Raw genomic sequence first — 19,544 nt, forward strand, 5'->3', positions numbered from 1 at the left:
GGGGGGGCTTCCCGCAGCCTCCCCCGCGGCGGGCGGGCCATGCTGCCCTGCCCTGCCGCGCCGCCGCCGCCGCCCGCGGGCGAGGGGCGCAGGGGAGGGTGGCGCAGGGGGGCGGCGGAGCGGAGCGCGGAGGCGGAGGGGGGGATAAGGGGGCGGGGGGGGGGGGGGGTGAGCATCGCGGAACAAAGGGGCTCTGCCGGCGGCGGGGCTGGAGGGGAGCGCCCGAGGGTATGTGTGTGTGTCTGTGGCTCTGTCCGTGTGTCTCTCTCCGTGCATGTGTCTCTGCGGGGCCGGGATCGCCCGGTCCAAGCCCTCCGCCGGCAGCGCCGCGCAGAGCCTCTGGAGTTCGCCGTGTTTCGGGTAGGGATCGGTGTTTCGGGTAGGGCGGCGGGGATGGCTTAGGTGAAGTATCTAGGGGATTTCTCGGGAGCGCCAGCTCGTTTCAGAGGAAAGGGAACGATTATTTACTGAAAGATTGAAATGCCTGGCGATGCTCCTCACTACCGGAGTTCTCGCTGCAATATCCAAATGCCCCTTACCAGCTTTGGGAAAGGCGAGAGCTGAGGCGGCTATGCGAGCCTTTTCCTCCTCTCCCTTCCGCTCCCGTGCAAAATCACCCCCCCCCCCCCTTTTTTTTTTTTTTTTTTTTTTTTTTTTTTTTTTTTTTTTCCGTCGCTAGATGGCGTATGGATGACGGGAAGTGAATTCCCCGCCGGCCGGGGACGTGCGGGCTCCCCGCGCCACGCCGCGCACCACTGCTCGCCCGCTTGGATGCTGCAGGTCCGGCCACACCGAGCTGACGGCACCGCCGCATCTGCGGGGCAAAACGCGCCCTTAGCTGCGATAAATAAAAGGGTCTCTCTGTGTTTTAATTAATTTATTAATCAATTAAGGTACTGAAAACACGCAGTGTCGTCCTCACTGAGCTAGTGTCAAGACTGCACAAGGTGTTCCTCCTTGTAATTTACGTTTGTTTCCTTGTAGTAGTAGGACAGAAAGCATGCTAAGGAAGCTCAGAGTAAACGGGTTCCATTATACCTGAAGATACTCAGACCAAATCTCCCCCTCTGATAACCTGTATTGGGCATATGTGAAAGAAATTTGAAACAAAACACAGAAAAAAAAAAAAAAAAGAGAGAGAGAGAGAGAAAAGGGTGAAATAAGCCAAATATATACCGAAGCCTGAGAATTATCTCTTTTCTATATTTTAACAATATGCGTAACTTCAATATGTATTTGCTCCTGTGTAAGTTCCCATAAAAAAGGGAACACTCAGTGCTGGTCAAACTCTCTCAGTAGCCTCTAAACTGTTCCCATCAGAAATATTTGAACTGATGGGGAGAAAAGGTTTAAAAATGTTGGAGTGTAATTCCTAATTTAGGAAAACTTATAATGGTGATCAATCACACATATCAAACCACATGAAATGAAATGTTGCATAAAATAAAGGATACTTCCTGTAGTTTTACTGTTGTTTCTTTTTTCTAAGTCAAATGTTCAGTACACTGTATCCTACAAATTAATCCATTCATTTGAAATTAGTCAGTCAACATGTTGGTACGGAGCTTTCAGTGACTTGGTTATTCTTCTTCCATATGAAAGATTGGGGGTTTTGATTTGGTGATGCAAAAAGACAATCCTGTGGCAATTAATAAAGGCTGATTTATGGTCTTGTCACTCAGCACTGAGACAGTAATACAGGGCTTCTTTTTCTGACAAATAATCAGGATAGGTTTCCTTTTCAGCTACAGATTCTTTTTGTAACCTATGGTTGCTCTTATTTTGTTTAGCTTTATTAAATTGACTGGCTTTACAGAAAGCAGTTAGTGTTTTCAGTTGCCCTTTCTATGCAGTTTTTATAGAATAGAATTCTTCACTTCCAACAAAGGTGTTTCCCCCCTGAATGGGTTCCCTTAAATAATCACTTTGATTCTTGTAATCCTAATGTTGCTTCACAGACTTACCACATTTCATCAGGAAAAATGAGAAGGGGAAAAAAAAACAAAACACCCCAAAACCACCAACACAACCAAACAACAAAGCAAAATAACAACAAACACTTAGTGAATACCATTCCTGTTGCAACACTATGATTGTTTTAAATCAGAGGTTTAAATCAGAGGTTTGAAACCAGTCCAAGTTGAAACTTTCTCCTAACACCACTGACTATTTGGAAAGATGGTCACCTCACCTTATTTTTTTGTGGACAGTGTGTGTATCAGAGAAGCCTCTTTTAGAAATCAGTTCATGAAAGGAAAAGACAAAGACTGTGTAGGTAAGTGTATTCTATTTCCTATTTATTCTAGCAGAAAGTCCATTAAAATACTACTGAGAAGTGCTAACCAGGAAGCTCATACTTTCACAGCCTGTGCCTTGAATTTAGTGCCTTGAAACTGTCTTCAGTATTAATTCCTTATTTTGTATGAAGAAACTAAATTCTGGTACATAAAGTGTACCTAAATAATCAGCTCCTCTGAAGTCAAAATCTTTCCTGTGACATCACAATTGCCTTTGAAGAGATTGGTGTGATGTGACAGGGAGGATTATGACTTCAAGTAGGAATTAAGTAGTAGGGACTCAAATGAGACAAAAATCCTATTTTCAAGCAAAGAAAATAAATCCTAGTAATTGTAGGAAAAGAAGAAAATGGTACTGAAGAATGTAACAATGAGTATGAACTGTTTCTTAATTCTTCACAAAGTCAGGAAGAACAAAGAACTCTCTAAGGATTAAAGAAGATAACAGTTATGAAGCATAAGCTTATATTAGCACATTCATTTTTTTTCTTTAACATTTTTAGAAGCATTTAGAATATTTGAAATGAGGAATTTGCTTTACAGTCTGAATCACATACACCTCTTCTTCGTAATTCCTTTAGTATTAAGCTAGTAGTCTTTCCTTTTGAGACAAGAACAGTGCAAATATTTAATGCCACCTTGTAATTCAAGTTTCAGCATGAACTTTTACTTTTTTTCATTTCTCTCTAGTCTTGAAGTTAATTTCACAATTCTTTTATACTTATGCTAATATTTTTTGTATATTCAATACAAAACATAGAAAATCAAGCAGAGATAACTGTATTCTCAGTTTGTGCTATTCCCCCCTCTAGGATAAGTATAGATAGTATAGATAAAAGGCATGTTTATGTACTATTTGGTCAATAAAAGCAAAGAGGTTTTTTCCTGATTTATAGGAACCAAAATTACTTATTAATATTCAAAATACTGATATTTCTTCCAAGATGCACTCTGGTTATTACTAAAAGAAGATTCTACATATTCCTTCTTTACTTCATGTATTGCTGGTTGATAGGTCTAAGTGCTTCTCATTCTGAACAAAAGAGGCTTGGGCTTTTGGTGTTTATGTCTTTGTTTTGATTTTTTTTTGGTCAGTTTTTGTTGTTGTTTGGTTTTGGTTGGTTGGTTGGTTGGTTTTGTTTTGTTTGTTTATTCAATTAAGGAACATTCCTGAGATACCTATGTAGAGAAAAACTGATATAATGATAGCTAGAGTGCTGATCACTTAGTCCCACTGAAAAAATGGATCACAAGATTATCTTTCTCAAGCAGAAGAAAATAATTCATTTTAAAACAGAAGTAAAAAAAATGCTTTGGTCGAACATCCAATTAATATAAATATATATATTTATATAGTTTCCTTGCCTTCATTTGTCTCATCTAAATCTAGCTGGTTTTTGTACTGTGGGCTAGACAGGAGGCTTTTGATATGGGCATAATTTTTCAAAGACAAAAAGCCATATTTCTGGTAGTTTGCTAAAATAGACACAGGTCACTCTGCAGTGCATGTGCTTATTGTCCTTCTTTCTATATGGAGAAATGGGTTGCTGTGGACCTGAAAAGTTACCTCTCACTGGTCAAGTATTAAGATATACTTTGGAATAGAAAATTTCTTCTAAATTCCAAAGTCAAGCTGAGAGTTAGTATAGCCCACATTAATCTTAAAAGAACAAAAACAAAAGCAAAACAACAACAAGAACAAAAAACTTATTTCTCCAGAAAATATTTTTAATGCATTTATTACAGACTTCTTGGATGGAAGAGAAAGGCAGAGCTATCGGCATTGTGGTTTCTCTTTTGCTTAAGGTGAAGTTAAGTGACTACTTGGAATGATCTCAAGACCTTACAGATTACAAGAGTGTCTGACTTGATTTCAAAGATTTTTTGCTTAATCCTCTCTAAACCAACAATTAGCAATTTACTAATTGTATATGTTTTTCTTGATGTACAGGGTATTATATAAAAGATTAATTCTATTAAATTATGTATTAGTCATATTAAGCACTGGAAATTCCTCTGGAAATTAGTGATATTTTTCCCACTAGTGAAATGGTAAATAGACATTTTAAAACTTTACATAAATACATATTTCTTATTTTAAATTCATAATTTCTCTCACATACTATCTTCAAAGGAATAGTTGTTTCAGCTATATAATGAGGACCAATTTCTACCAATTTAGCTTTAAGCACCTGTGATACCTAATTCACTCTATCTTCGTAATTTGACGGTCTGGAGGAACAACTCCTGAGAGTAATTTATCCTATTTACAGTCTGAGTATATACAGGAAGTTATCCATTGACTATAAAAGGCAGACTTCAATGATTGTGGTCCTTAACTTAGGAGTCTTAGTAAGGTACTTTAAGTTAGGGTAAGCCTAACAATGACAGCCGGAGCTGGTCTGCTAAGTCAATGGAAAAATGATCCTGGACTTTAAATGTCCAGTGAATTAATGCAGAAAACTAATTACCCCTTGAGTTCATACTTCTGGCTGCATCGAAGCACTTTGGGAAGTATTTGAAAAGCATTTCCTTACCAAGTTTATTTTGTCCCCAAAGCTAAATTTCTAATCGTGCAGAATCTCTAGTATCATCAGATATCTTTCACTTCCCAAGCACTTAAAAAGAAAGAAACAAACACAAACATAAAACAAGTAAGAAGCCCTCTTGGAAGAATGTATACATGGATTAGAAACATTATCTCTTCATACGAAGTGAGAGGTACTGATTAAGCACTTGGTTCTGACAAATCTATGCATCAGTTCATAACAATGTTCTCTTTTAAAGTTGCAGGGTTTGGTACTTTTATTTGCCCTGTTTCTGTGTTCAGATTCTCTAAAATATGTCTCATAATTTGCTTGAGCCATTGTGTAAAATATATGTCAGACATGATTTAACATCTACGCTGTGTCTCAAAGAGCAATGCATACAGGAGCCATGATGCAGCAGAGAGAAAATATCTGCAGAATTCATAGTCTATAAATCAGTCATGACCATTCCTTCATGTGTTCCTTCTATATTTAGAAGAAAGCTTGGCTAAACTGAACAAAATAGTTTGAAACATAATAAATAAATAAATAAATAAATAAATAAATAAATAAGGAGTTTAGTTAAGGCTCTGAATCATATATTGGACCTTAGGTTCTCCAGCTTTAAAGCACTGAACAAGGTAAATAAGAAGGGAATCTCAATCTCAGCAGGAAAGGAACTTGTCTGGAAATATGATTTTCAAAGACAGCTGCAAAATTGCTCAACAAAACTAATCCACAGGGAATAATATTGAAAGGGACATCGTCAGTCTGTGGTCCAGTGTAACCATGCATAACACAGACTCCACCAGGATGGTTACAGAGAATTTGAGGACACAATAAATTTGCATAATCTTGGAAAGCCTGAACCTTTCCAATTTCAAATCAGGTTACTTTTCTCTCCTTTAAAAGAGTATATAGATTAAATAATAATAATAATAATAATAATAATAATAATAATAATAATAAAGGTAAAAAGTTAGTTTACAATTCAGTAGCTTCCAGATTCAAAGCATATGAAGAACTCCACAGAATAACATTCGTCCTCTTCTCTTAAGCTCCTTACATCAGGCCATCTAAAACCCTAATATCCTTATCTATCTACTTATGAAAAGTCATCTGCTCAGTGGAATTACAGAATCTTTGCTTAGTGGAATGATGAAATCTTTGCTCAACTGGGGTGATATCCAATAGAATAGGTACATAATGTTAGCTGAAGAAAATAAGAAAAGGTTTGGATCCTTTGTATCTGGTGCTGCTTTAATTAACATGTGCGATATTGCTAAAGATTTTGAAATTGTGGTGAACTGGTAGATAATGTAGATGAACAAATCAAATTGGATAAAACTAATGCTTTTCTTTTTCAGGAGTTCCCATTTTGATTTTTCATACCTAAGTCTTTGTAATAGACTTTGGCAATTTTTGGAGATCTATATATAAATAAAAAATGTGATGCTTTATATTATAAATATATATATTTATGTATATTTCATTAGCAGACCTTTTTCTGAAGATATCTGTTCTAATAGATAACAGATTGTATTATCAGCCAAAATAAAATAATAGTGTTTTTTTTTGACTTCACAGTTTTTGACTTCTTTGTTGTTGTTGTTTTGTTTTAATTTTCACTCTATAACATACTCATAGCATGGCAATCTTTCAAGATGTATCCAAATTTTATAATTTTAGATACAGTCCTTCTTCTCTGTATTCCAGGAAATGTAGGGTTTGGATGTCAGCCACCTTCCTCTGTTCCTGCAAAAGCTTCACAACGATCAATGGCTCCTTGCCTAATTAGTCCCATCTCTCATATATTGCAAATCCTTTCTAAACTGCTTTCTTACTAGATCGGTCCTGCTATTTAGTACCTTATGTAGAGGATACACAAAGAGGGGTAGTACAGCTCTGACTGAGAGCAACTGGAATTGTATGCTACCCAATTTCAATAAATGGTTTCTGTTCTAGCAAAGCTTCCACCATTTTAAATCTCAGCAGCTTTATAGGAATCCTATATGAAAGAGATGAATATATGCAAAAATATAGTTAATAGAAACAATGTGTCATTCACTGGCACAAATGATTATAGAACATTTTTCAGAAGTTAGTAGATTGAATAAAGTTATTATATTGCATTACAAATTACTTCCTTTGCCCATCCAGCTCTTAGCAGAGGGAGAAGTGGCAGACTGGCATGGAGCTGGTAACTGTTCAAACCTGAGAATATCTGGAGAGATGCCTGAAGGGGCACTTTTTATGCCAGTAATTGCTAATAGCCCCTGTACCACAGTTCAGAGCAGGAAATATAAACCTTCTTTGATGTTAATGATTGCTTTATAATTGCATAAACTACAATGAGAAAGCAGTCCTTTATAGCAAGAAACTTCTCCAGCTTAGGGAGTAAATAAAATGTTTGTGGCTGTCCTCATGGTAATGCTGCAGTGAATGTTGAATCCAAACTTCCAATAGGAAGAAAGGATGAAATAGAATGTTGAGTAGTCTTTCTACTAAAGTGAAACATTACCCAGGTTACTGTTTGCATGAACTTAATTAAAAAATATTAAACTGAAAATAAGTAAATAAATAAAGCTAGCCTTTTTTCATTATGGCTAAGACCAGTTTTCTTCCTGTGTAAATAAATGAGGGTGTAAGGCTAAGAGTTAACAAGTCCTGAGAAATTTGTTAATTAGACTAGATGTTGGGGTATCAGTACTAACAGCCATGAAATCAAGAAGTTACAATTGAAAATCATATCAAATTTATCAGTCTTTATGATTTATATGCATCAAATAATATTAATCATAGAATCATAGAATCATAGAATATCCTAAGTTGGAAGGGACCCACAAGGATCAAGACCAACTTAACACAGGTCTACCGAAAAATCAGATTTCAGACCATATGACTAAGTGCACAGTCCAAACACGTAAACTCCGACAGTCTTGATGCTGTGACTATGTCCCTAGGGAGCCAGTTCCAGTGGGTGACCAACCTCTCGGTGAAGAACCTTTTCCCGTATTCCAGCCTGAACCTCCCATCACATCTTGGCTCCATTCCCTTGGCTCCTATTGCTGGTCAACAGAGAAAATAGATCGGTGCCTGTCCTTCTGCTCCCCCTTGTGAGGAAGCTATAGACCATGATGAAGTCTCCCTCAGCCTTCTCTTTTCCAGGCTGAACAAACCAAATGACCTCAACTGCTTCTCTTATGTCTTCCCCTCTAGGCCCTTCACCATCTTTGTAGCTCTTCTCTGGACACTCTCCAATAGTTTCACATCCTTTTTTTACTGTGGTGCCCAAAACTGCACAGTAGTCAAGATGAGGCTGCACCAATGCAGAGTAGACACAGAGACAAACTAGACTTACTCATTACTTAGCTTCTTCAGAAAGCTAAACAAATGTTTTATTGATAGATGAACAAAAGTTCACCTCGGTGGCAATTTTCAGCATAACTTATTCTGTCACAAATTATGCGGCTAAGACAACAGAGGGGTTGCGGAAAATTGTTGCCATCCAAGCTAAAAGAAGTATGTTTCAATAACATCTTTCTTGCTTCATAAGGAGACTGTACTTTTGTTTACCAATTAAAAACGTTATTTTGTTGTTCATAGATCAAATAGCAAGAAAATATATAACTTGAATTACAACTTACTTAAAGCAAGGAAAAAAAATTCATCATTATATCAGATCTTTCGTTTCCTTCAGGTAGTGTATGTAGCATTACACAGTCATTGGAAAGAACTGCTACGCAGTATAACATAAAACAACCTCAAGACTATAACAATTACAGTCTAGATATTTGATGTACACTATATGAATTAAAAAGAAAAAAAAACAAAAAAAAACAGCAACAACAACAACAAAGAAACCACTGTTAAATCTAATTCACATTAAAGTAATAGAAAGCAGAAGGATGAAACACCGGGCAGTAGGAATATTTCTCTGGAGAGATCTTATAGAGGCCTTTCAATACTTCCAGAAAGATGGCGAGGGACTCTTTGTCAGACAGTGTAGCAATAAGACAAGGGGTAATTGTTTTAAACCAAAAGAGGGGAGGTTTAGATATTAGGAGGAAATTCTTCCCTCAGAAGGTGGTGAGACACTGGAATAGGTTGTCCAGAGAAGCTGTGAATGCCCCATCCCTGGAAACATTCAAGGCCAGGTTGGATGGGTCTTTGAGCAACCTGGTCTAGTGGAGGGTGTCCCTGTCCATGGCAGGGGGTTGGAGTTAAATGATCCTTAAGGGCCTTTTCAGCACAAACTATTCTCTGATTCTCTGAATCTGTAAAGAGAACTCTGTTAAAAGAAACAACCAGAAGCAATTTTTATAGCTCAGGGTTCCAGAATCAATGAGAGATCTGCCATGGCTTAAAGTCTGTTTGTGGCTTCTTTCCTTCTTCTCTCTTTGCCTCAGCCTCAGCAAATCAGTTGTGTAAGTGACAGTGATTTTGGTAGTCATCCAATTTTATTTGTTATGCTGAATGGAAGTGTTGTCTAGATGGAACATCAACACTTCCAAACCCATGCTGTACCCCTCTAATTAATCCCCCAGTCCTAGCAATTAGAACAGAAGATAATATATAGATAAGATAACATGGACTTTTTTTTTTTTTTTTTTTTTTTTTTTGAGTATTTCTGTGTGCAGCATAACCGATGGTTTCTGGTTTCCCTCCTGTCTCTGACATCTAAGAAAGGGAGATCTCATTAGCCTCTTTCGCAAGGATTAATAATAGAGTGTCTTTTCTCCATCCACTTGCCAGTTCTCATAAAATTATAAAAACTGCTTATCTTTAGGCTCTTTACCCCTCTAAAATAATGTTCCGGAATTACTGTGAGTTTGACAGACAGACTGACATGGGAAATTATTGCATTCACTCAGTTACTTGGAAATGTATTCAATTACCTAGAAAACCAGGCTACAAATCGCCATCTCTCCTTATTTTGATATGTTAATTCAGAGAGATTCTAGCCAAGTTATTGTAGAAAATAGAGATCTGGACATACATGGAATAGCAGAAGGATTGGTCTTGCCTGGTTGCCACAACCCTGATTTGCAACAGAGGACAACAATTAAGAATGGAAGTCTGTAGTAAATCCTTATGCAGCTTTTCCACAGCTACAGACACACAAACACACACACAAAAACAAAACAAAACAAAACAAAACAAAACAAAAGTAGCCATCAGATCAAGGTACTACTAACCAGAGCTAAGTCAGCAGCTGGTCTTGAACAATAACTCTTTGGTGGCATATCCTGTTTAGACCCTAGTCAGTGTCTAACACGTTTTAGTTTGTGGGGATCTCAGGAAAAATAATACAAAATATACTTGTTTGGGCACATGTATATATGGGCAAGTATTTATGGATGGTTTAAAAGAACATAAATGGAAGTTTAAAAGAACATTACAGAATCATAGAAACATTAAGGTTGGAAAGGACCCCCAGGATTATAGGGTCCAAATATTCCCCTACCACCACCATCACCCACTAAACTATGTCCCTAAACACCATGTCCAACCTTTTGTTAAACACCCCCATAGATGTTTAACTCCACAACCTCCCTGGGCAACTTGTTCCAATGCCTGGCTACTCTTTCTGAGAATAAATGTCTCCTAACTTCCAACCTAAACCTCCACTGGAGCAACTTGAGGCCATTCAGGTTATACATTATCACAATAATACTAACAAGAGGGGGCTAGTTATCAGTCACTGGAAAGAAAAAAAAAATGAAAATAATAAAAAAAGACCCTTAACTTGTAAAGGACCTGTTAATTTTTGTAGCATGGCCAGAAAGTCAGAAAGTCATCCACTAAGGGATGCTATGGAAGAGAACCTTTGCATGACAACTGTGTAATATGCTTAAACATTAGTAAAAACCTATGCCTACAGGAACCTGTTAATTCATGTAAATTCTTATATAATGGGGATTTTTCTGTCTTTCCTGAAGCTGGCAGAGACAGGCAAGTAACAACTTCAGGTGAGCATGATTACAGAAAAGAAATTGACAAACAAGGTAATAACCATATTTTCCCCTATTTTTCAGCATATAACAGTTAAATATACTTATGTTGTTAATATTGTTATGACAACAAACTATCTATACAGTTTTGTTTTGCATAATATTGTTGCTTTATGTTGTCACTGCATGCCACTGTTAAGTAAAATTTTAGTGAACTTCATGAACTTTGGCTCAATAAAGCTCAATATTCCCAAGATAAAAGTTATCCCTGATCTCTGTAATTTAGAGGACTGAGAGAACAGAAGTTTTAAGAAACACTTTTTCTAGTCTATGAAAATTTCTATTCTATTTATTTCTATTCTGTGAAAATATTCAAGACACTCCACAGTTATGTTCTTTCCTATTTCTTCCTGCTGTATCATTTTGTGGTTGAAGCCCTGGGGCAATTTTTCATATTTTTCAAGTGTTATATTTTCAGTGACATTTCATAAATGTTTAAGTGCATTCAGACCCTGAAGACAGAGAACAAATGAGACAGCTCTAAATATGCTAATAATTCAAACTCATTGCAGGGAATTAGGAACCAAATTCTGAGCTAGCAAAGCACACTTCCTAAAAAGTACTGTGCTCCTAATGAAATTAATGACATCTAAGAATGTTGAGCACCTCACAAGAATAAGTTCTTCTTTACCACCCATGAAAATGCTAGAATGGGTCATAATTATTAAAATAAATCCCCTGTTTTTCATTCCTATTAACTTTAGTACCATCAGGCAAAGGTCCAATTTGAATTATCTGTGTTTCCTTATGCTGCCACATGGGTAAAATTACAGCTCTGAGTGCAACTGCCTAAGTGTAAATGGATTTTCTTAGTCAGCATCAAGATGTATTGATCCATGAAAAACTGTATAAATAATAGATGTTAATGTTTCAGTAATTGAATTAATGTAACACCAGACAAAATATTTATCTTTTTAACTGATATATATATAAAGTATTAAAAGAGCTAAACGAAGGATAAAATATCTGACATTTTAATATTTAAAATGCAATAAAAACAATCCAAAATTATAATTACAGAAAAAAAATAAAAGATTGTTAAACAAATTAATAATAGCAAACTTACTATAATTAATTTACCATATATGAAAATTCACAATGAGCAGAATTCATATTCTTTGTGCAATATTAGGAAAATTCTGGAAGGATTGATTTTAATGTTGCAAGCCAATTCAATGCAGCTTTATACTGACTGTTGTGAGTCTGATTAAAGACACTGAAGTGAACAGATTTACTTAGATTTAAACACGTGTAACTGGAAGAATTTTAATATCTACACTTTTGTTGGAGTATCATGAAAAACTATAATTTCAAACGTATAATTAATGGTTATTATCATTTGTGCCACTGAAGAAATCTTGCTACTATGAAAACAACACTTTTTCTACTATAAATAATCTCCTTTACTCTTGTCTTTACTAAAAATAACAAAAGGCAGTGAGGATTTTTTTTCTTCCCAAGATATAAAAGCAGAACAAAATTGTGCTTTTTCTTTCCTCTGAACTCATAATCTTTTGTTATGTTTCATCACATACAAAAACCCTAAATATAGTGTTTGGGTAAATGCACTCAACCTTCCAGGAAATAACCAAATACAATGTTATATTTGAAAAAGATATATTTTGCCATTTGCTTTGGTGCAATGTAAATATCATGACAGTAAGAAAAATAGAAATGACATAAGGAAAAAGTTGTACACGTATACATTCATACAAAAGTAAGAAAATTCTATGCTTGTGTCATTTTAATTTTGATCTAAGAAAGTTTTCTGTAGCTGAGTGAATATTTCATGTTAAAAAAGTAAAGATAAGTTACTCCTATTTCTTTCTCTCTCTCTCTTTTTTTTTTCTTTTTTTTTTTTTTTGGTTGGTTGCTTGCTTTGGTTTGTATCGTATATGCAGTTGACAAGCTGGTAGTTTTTCAAATAAAGGAATTTATGGTTGGTAGTAGAACTGGAAATATATATATATGTTTTCCACTTCACTGGCTGACCAGAGAAATTGAAAAGAAAACAAACAAACTGTTATGTGTTGAGCCAAAGCTAAAATTCACAGATTGCGCCACTGAAATAAAAGAATGAAACCCAATTATTATTATTATTAATTAAAAAAATAAAATAATAATAATAAAAACATTTTATAAATTGCATTTGCATTAATTTTCAGTTTTTCCTTGTTTTGGTACTTAACAAAGCAAAATGTCATTTCAAAACAATAACAGTATGTCACCTAGAAGTGTCAAAGCAGTTTCAGCTTTCTCCTTTCAGCCAAAACTATTAAATGCTCTTGAACTAAAGGCACTTACAGATTTTCTCTTTGAAAAACTATTTGCAGAAGAAAAAAAGGTGATAAAACCCAGATTAAAAAAAGTAGATATTTCAGAACACATTATTAATTACCTTAGTCTGTGATATAGGTTTCTCTGATAAAATTTACAGTTATAACCTCTATTTTTTTAAGCCTGTAGTGACTGCTAGTGTACCATTTCATATACCTGTGAGTACCATGAGCTTTGTCAGGATTTTGTGTGGGCATGGGAATACAGAGTTCTTACTGAAGGACAAAAGCCTGATTTTAAAATTCATGATTCTTCAGGTGAAGACCCATCCATAAACATGACCATGACCACAGTGTGTGTTGTCTTAAGAAAGGGACCTGCAGGGTATGTCAACCAACTGGGAAAACCATAGTTATTCAAAGCAAGATGTGCATTCTTAACTTGTAGCTTTATGCCATATTGATCAGTTAAGTTTATAATTATGAAGACTAGCATATTTTTTAGGCATTGATCCTCACAATAATCTTTAATTTTTTTTAACTCTTGAACAAGTGTTTTGACTTTGAAGAGCCATCCTGCATATCTACATCAATTTCAGAATAGTTATGTGAAAACTTACTTGGACGCTATTTACTTCTATTTTTATACCATTTTTGTCTGTTTGTTTCATTTTTTTGCAACACATCTAATATATACACTAACCTAATAAGGGTTATGATTATACTCCCGTTACTCTTACTCCTTGACATAAAATCTTTCTCCTACTAAGTAAGATTAATTTGTAATTTTATATGCTTACTTACATCTCCCACAGTGATTGAAATAGGCTAAATATGTAGAGTCAAATACAATTCAAGCCTAAATTGTAAAACTTGAACACATTTGTCCATATGCTGCTTCCTCCAGCTCATGATATGCCAGCATCTAGCAGAAAAAATTACCTTACTTTATTGCTCAGAAAAAGAAGTATGACAGAAAAAGCTGGTTTACTAGTATAAATTATAAGTAGCAGTTTTAATCACTAGTGGCAATAAGAAACCCTAATAATATTTTGCATAATATTTAGTGTATTATGCATGCATGACTGAATTATTGTTCAGTGAAACTATGTATTTGAAGTGTACAAATATTAAAAATTCAATAAGCCAAGTAATCAAAAGAGTAATTCTTGGGATGATATATGCCTCTTTGATGACATTGTAAGGTTATAATGAATACTGTTAGGAATATCAAGTATTGCTCTCTAAAGAACCAGCCCCAGATAGGAACTAAAGAGAGCTGCAGAGTCTCTTTAAAGGCACATTGAAAGGTGGGATGCATTTCTCCTAAATTAAACCATCTAAAAATCAAGGATTTATGCTAAGATAGTATTCTAAACTTTATTTAGAATTACACTGAACTATTGAACTAAATATAGAACTATATTGCGAATAGAGATAAGCAAGCAATTGCACCTCATCTTTATGTACAATATATTTCAGTATATTCCTCTTTCCTCTTAATACTTGTGATAATTTTACATAAAAGGATAATTTAGGAAAACGTTTCAGGAGATTTTAATAAGCTTGTAAATCTGTTGGGCATTACGGGTGGTTCTGTGAGAGCAAGAAGAAATCTTTGAAATATTCCTTACTCTGTACAAAAGGTCATGGATTTAAAAGTAAAATATAGCCTCAGGACTGAAGTCATCTACCGTTGTAAAGCTGTTTATATTGTGCGTCCTAAATCAACATTCCTTCCATGTCATGTAATAGATGTTTAGGCAATCGTATGGTGTCACGTGAAACTTCTGTCCATTTAACACAGCATAGGAAAGAGAAACTGCAATTGACTTTGATGGGACTAAATCATAAATCTACTCCTTTTTGTTCCAGAATTCAATATGTAAAAGTCATATAAGAGACTCAGATACAGAATCTCATATATAATTTTAATCCCTCATCCTGTGCTGCAGGTTGCAGATCTGGAAATTATAGCATATAAAAGCTTCTAAATGTAGATTCATTTACATTGCTTTTAAATCCAATAATGTTAATAGTAATCATTTTACTGAGTTATTTTGGAATACCCTATGTGAGAACTAAATGAATTGCAAACTGTTTATACAAAATGATGGAGGGAATTAAGCATTTCACGGCAGGTGAAAAGCATGTCACACACACTGACTTTCCATCTGTGACTGCATAGGTAGACAGTGCCAAACTGAAAACTAAGCAGCATGCAACAGCTGAGAAGGCAGTGTGATGTGCATTTAATTTCACCAAAAGAACTGTCACACTGTCACATGCCATGAAGCATTTTAATTCCTATTGTAAAATAACTATTTTAAATAAATATGTCATATATATGCATATAATATATATATACATACGTATTGCTTGTTTGGGTACATTGTATGTCTTCACTATAGAGACAATCTTGTGTAACTGTAACAGCTGTATAATTTCATTATATGGTACTGTGTATGTTTTTCAGGTGCCAAATGACAAAAACTTTACAAAGCCTGCTGATTTTCTAGTGCACCAAAATCCCTCAATATATTGCATGGAGATTCCAAAAACAAACAATCAAACAAACACACAAACAAAAAAATAAAGTTCTATGCATCTATTAGTTTTTAAAACCACCAGTCTCTCAACAACAAATAATAAAAAGACTATGTTTTTGAAGAGCCTGAAATGTTTTGTGCTTTGCTGCTGCAAATTTAGTCAACAAAAGAAGCTCAATTCATCTAAAACTCATTTCTCAGTTATGCTGACATTAATGAAACAAGAAATGATATTGGTATAAAAATAATGACAGAAGGAAAAAGTTTTTAAAAATTATTTTAAGCATCGTTTAAAATAAAAGACCAAACATTTGTTACGTAAGAGCAATTTATGATTATGAGAATTGAAAATATAATCTGCTCCACTAACACTTGAAGTATGTTTATTTTGAAATTAAAGTGTTAGTAGATCACAGGTAGGCTATATTTGTTATGACAGGAGATTAAAAATATATAACACTACACCAAGAGATAAAATATATTCTAAAGGTGACATAGTGTATATTTCCCCACATATTTATTTATATATATATATATATATATATTTCAGTGTGGTTGTGACTTATTTTATTTCTTAAATTCAGATTTTGGATCCTATGTCTATCCGGTGGTTTGCCACATTCATAACAATGTAGAAACCGTGGAGAAACTAAGGGACTTTCTAGAGATCTCTGCTGTGTACACCTGGCAGATACTTGATAAGGTAGTCATTTACCCTGCTGGGGTAACTTCCTAGGAAGGCAACCCATAAAGGTTAGTTTGATTCTTCTGTTGTGGTGATTTTACTCAGGTGGGCGACCGAGCTTTACCACAACTGCTCTCTCACTCTCCCTCCTCAAAGAGGAACAGGGAGAAAATACGATGAAAAAGGTTCAAGGGTTGAGATAAGGATGAGGAGATCGCACAGTAATTATCATGATGGGCAAAACAGACTCAGCATAGGGAGATAGTAAGATTTATTGCCTATTACTAACAAGCTAGAGAAGTGAGAAACAAAGGAAAGAAGCCAAAAGCACCTTCCCCCCCATCCACCCTCTTCCACCTCCTCCCCCCAAGTGGCACAGGGGAACGGGGGAATGGGGGTTATGGTCAGTCTATAGAAATTCTTCTCTGCCACTCCTTCTCGGTCACTCTCGTCCCCTGTGCTGTCGGGTCCCTTCCACGGGATGCAGTCCTTGCCGAACTGATCCTGTGTGGGCTTCCCACAGGCAGAACTGCTTCACGAACTGCTCCAGATATGGGTCTGTACCACAGGGTCCATCCATAAGGAGCATACTGCTCCAACCTGGATCCCCCACGGACAGCAGCTCTTGCCAGGTCACCTGCTCCTGCGTGGTCTCCTCTCCACGGGCTACAGGTCCGGCCCGGAATCTGCTCCGGCAGGGGTCTTCCACAGGCCGCAGTCTCCGTCGGTGCAGGTCCACCTGCTCCACCGTGGTCTCCTCCACGGGCTGCAGCGTGGAACCCTGCTCCACCGTGGTACTCCATGGGCTGCAGGGGGACATCCTGCTTCACCATGGTCCTCACCACAGGCCACAGGGGACTTCTGCTCCAGTGTCTGGAGCACCTCTCCCCCTCCTTCTTCACTGACCTTGGCACCTGCAAGGCTGTTTCTGACTCCTCTCACTCTCCCAGCTTCTATGGGGTGCAGCGTTTTTTCCCTGTCTTAAATATGCTCTCACAGAGGTGCAAACATCACTTACTGGCTCAGCTCTGGTCAGCAGTGGGGCCCTTACCAAACATGGGGCAGCTTCTAGATTCACAGAAGCCACCCCTATAGCCCCCTGCTACCAAAACCTCGCCATGTAAACCCACTACATCTGTGAAGGCTACTACCAGTGACATGAAGAGTCTTTGAACAGGTGGAGGACCTGAAGAGGAAAAAAGGGCAGAAGACACTCCAGTTTTCAGGAGGAACTGTTGTATCTGTGCTTTGTATTCAACACTTGGATGGAGGCTGCTGGAAACTGTGTCAATAAAGATCCTGACTATATCACTTTTTCATGGATAATTGGGAGCAAACAAAGAGGGTGTTGTGAGGAGAAAAGGGAAAGAGAAATGAAATTCGAGGCAGGTAAACCCACAGGGGAGGATGGGAAGGGAGAGAGATGGGAAAAGTTCATTCATTGAGTAGATAAGTACCCAAATATGAGTACAAAGACAAGGTGTATATGAATATAAAGAGTGTATAATCAGATATGAGAATAAATTCTGAATCCCAGTTTAATGAGGTCACTTAGAACCTCTTTTATTGTAAAATAAATGTCAACTTTCAGAGGAAAAAAAGAAGGAACTGTTTGCAAATCTTGTTGTTATCACAGAATTTATAAAGCCTCCTCATCTCCTAACGTTCATGATGTAAAATACATATCATAGCTTCTCCTAAACTCAATCTGCCTTAGAATTGAAATCATGCCCCTCTGATTTTACAAGTATGGCAATGTGGTTAGTGGGGAAATATATCTCCCCTTTCTCTTAGTTTCTGAAGGTCTTGAGCAAATATAGTTGCATTCTCATTTTCTTTTTCTTTGTATAGGAAAAGGAAACAAACATATATCCACTATGTAAAAAGCTGTCAAGTATCCCTGTTGTAAAAAATACTTATCTTCAGGTAATACAAAAGAAGCCACTGAATAAAGGACTACCTTTCTAAAGTAAAAAATCCCACTTAGTTTATCTAATTGGGTATGCAAAATCCGTTTTATCAGTAACGAGAGTTGTCACCTAATGATGTTTCACACTAGTTGCCCTAACGATGAAATGGCAATCAGAGGCATTGATGATTCTGTTTGGGCTTGTGAGTTGTCATGCAAATCAGTATGCAGATATAGTCTGAGTGTGAAAGAAATAACCTTAGTGATGAAATGAAACACAAAACTCTCATTTGTACATTTTGGTGTTCCTTTACTGAGCTTCATCCTACAACAATACGCATATTATTTCCACAAACATTTTACATTGTCTTGGTTTTGTAATGTTCTGGTAAGGAGTTTGTTGTGACCTTATTGTGTCTTCATATTTAAAGACCTGAACAATAGTTTTGTCTTCACTGCAGTTGTTCTATAATTATGTCTCTCAAAATATATATATATATAAATAAAATCAAAACTTATAATTTAGAATGGATTACTTATTATAGATCTTTAATGGAAATTCTATTATTGTGTCAGTTGGTGTGTATTTATATATATAATGTACATGCATATATATATCTAATATGCATAAGTATACCAATGATTTAAAGATACATTTACATTTGTATACATGAAGAAGTCAGAAAATCTAGACTTCAGAATGCTCAGGATTTATGTTTATCTTCTTCCCATTCTTTTAAGGACTTTCAGCCCTAAAAAAACTGAACTAAAATTTCAGCTCTTGATGCTCAAAAAAAGGAATACTTACAAGCTCTCTTTTTGAGATGAACATAGCCAAGCAGATAATGAGGGGTGAAATCTGCAAATATTTATTTAAATGAAACATTGAATTTTCTGTGGTAATATTCTAGCTCATTTCATGCTCACTTTCAAAGAATATTCTAGGAAATGAATTTACTGAGTGGCTGCTTAAAATATGTATTGTTGCTGAATAGTGGATGGTACTGGTGAAAGTCATACTTGGAGTTCTTATATGCAATTATTGAAAATGAACAATAAGCTATTAGTTCTAAGTTCTGCTCTGCCCTGAAGAGAACAAAATAAGAAAGTGTGACTGCTGCTTATATATTAGCTGCAATACTTTACCTCCAATCTCCTGCTCTTTTTCAGTTATAGTCGCATGTCATCATCATCATCAAAAGTATAATGGGTATCAAATACACAATCTACATTTTATGTATTCATAACTTAATATATTGTCAAAATGGTCTTATAACCAAGTACAG

At 36.1% G+C, this 19,544-nt stretch overlaps 1 protein-coding gene and 1 long non-coding RNA gene across 4 annotated transcripts in view; one reads left to right on the forward strand and one right to left on the reverse strand.

Annotated features, from left to right (window-relative positions):
- KCND2 (potassium voltage-gated channel subfamily D member 2) overlaps positions 1–614 on the reverse strand; it is a 324,035-nt gene extending 323,421 nt beyond the window's left edge. Inside the window, exon 1 of one of the 2 annotated variants that reach the window (XM_035315793.1) lies at positions 540–614. The gene's annotated coding sequence lies outside the window, so the exon portion shown is untranslated. The remainder of the gene's footprint in view (positions 1–539) is intronic. The other variant, XM_035315794.1, reaches the window with a different exon arrangement.
- LOC118160807 lies at positions 103–16,554 on the forward strand. Of its 2 annotated transcripts, XR_004747685.1 has the most exons (3): positions 103–360; positions 680–3,295; positions 16,542–16,554. It is a non-coding gene; the product is annotated as an uncharacterized LOC118160807 (long non-coding RNA). The 2 variants fall into 2 exon arrangements; XR_004747684.1 differs by lacking the exon at positions 16,542–16,554 and having other exon boundaries at positions 680–5,755.
- Positions 16,555–19,544: the final 2,990 nt, after the last annotated feature.

This window comes from Oxyura jamaicensis, chromosome 1 (assembly GCF_011077185.1).
Source record: "Oxyura jamaicensis isolate SHBP4307 breed ruddy duck chromosome 1, BPBGC_Ojam_1.0, whole genome shotgun sequence".
Lineage (NCBI taxonomy): Eukaryota > Metazoa > Chordata > Aves > Anseriformes > Anatidae > Oxyura > Oxyura jamaicensis.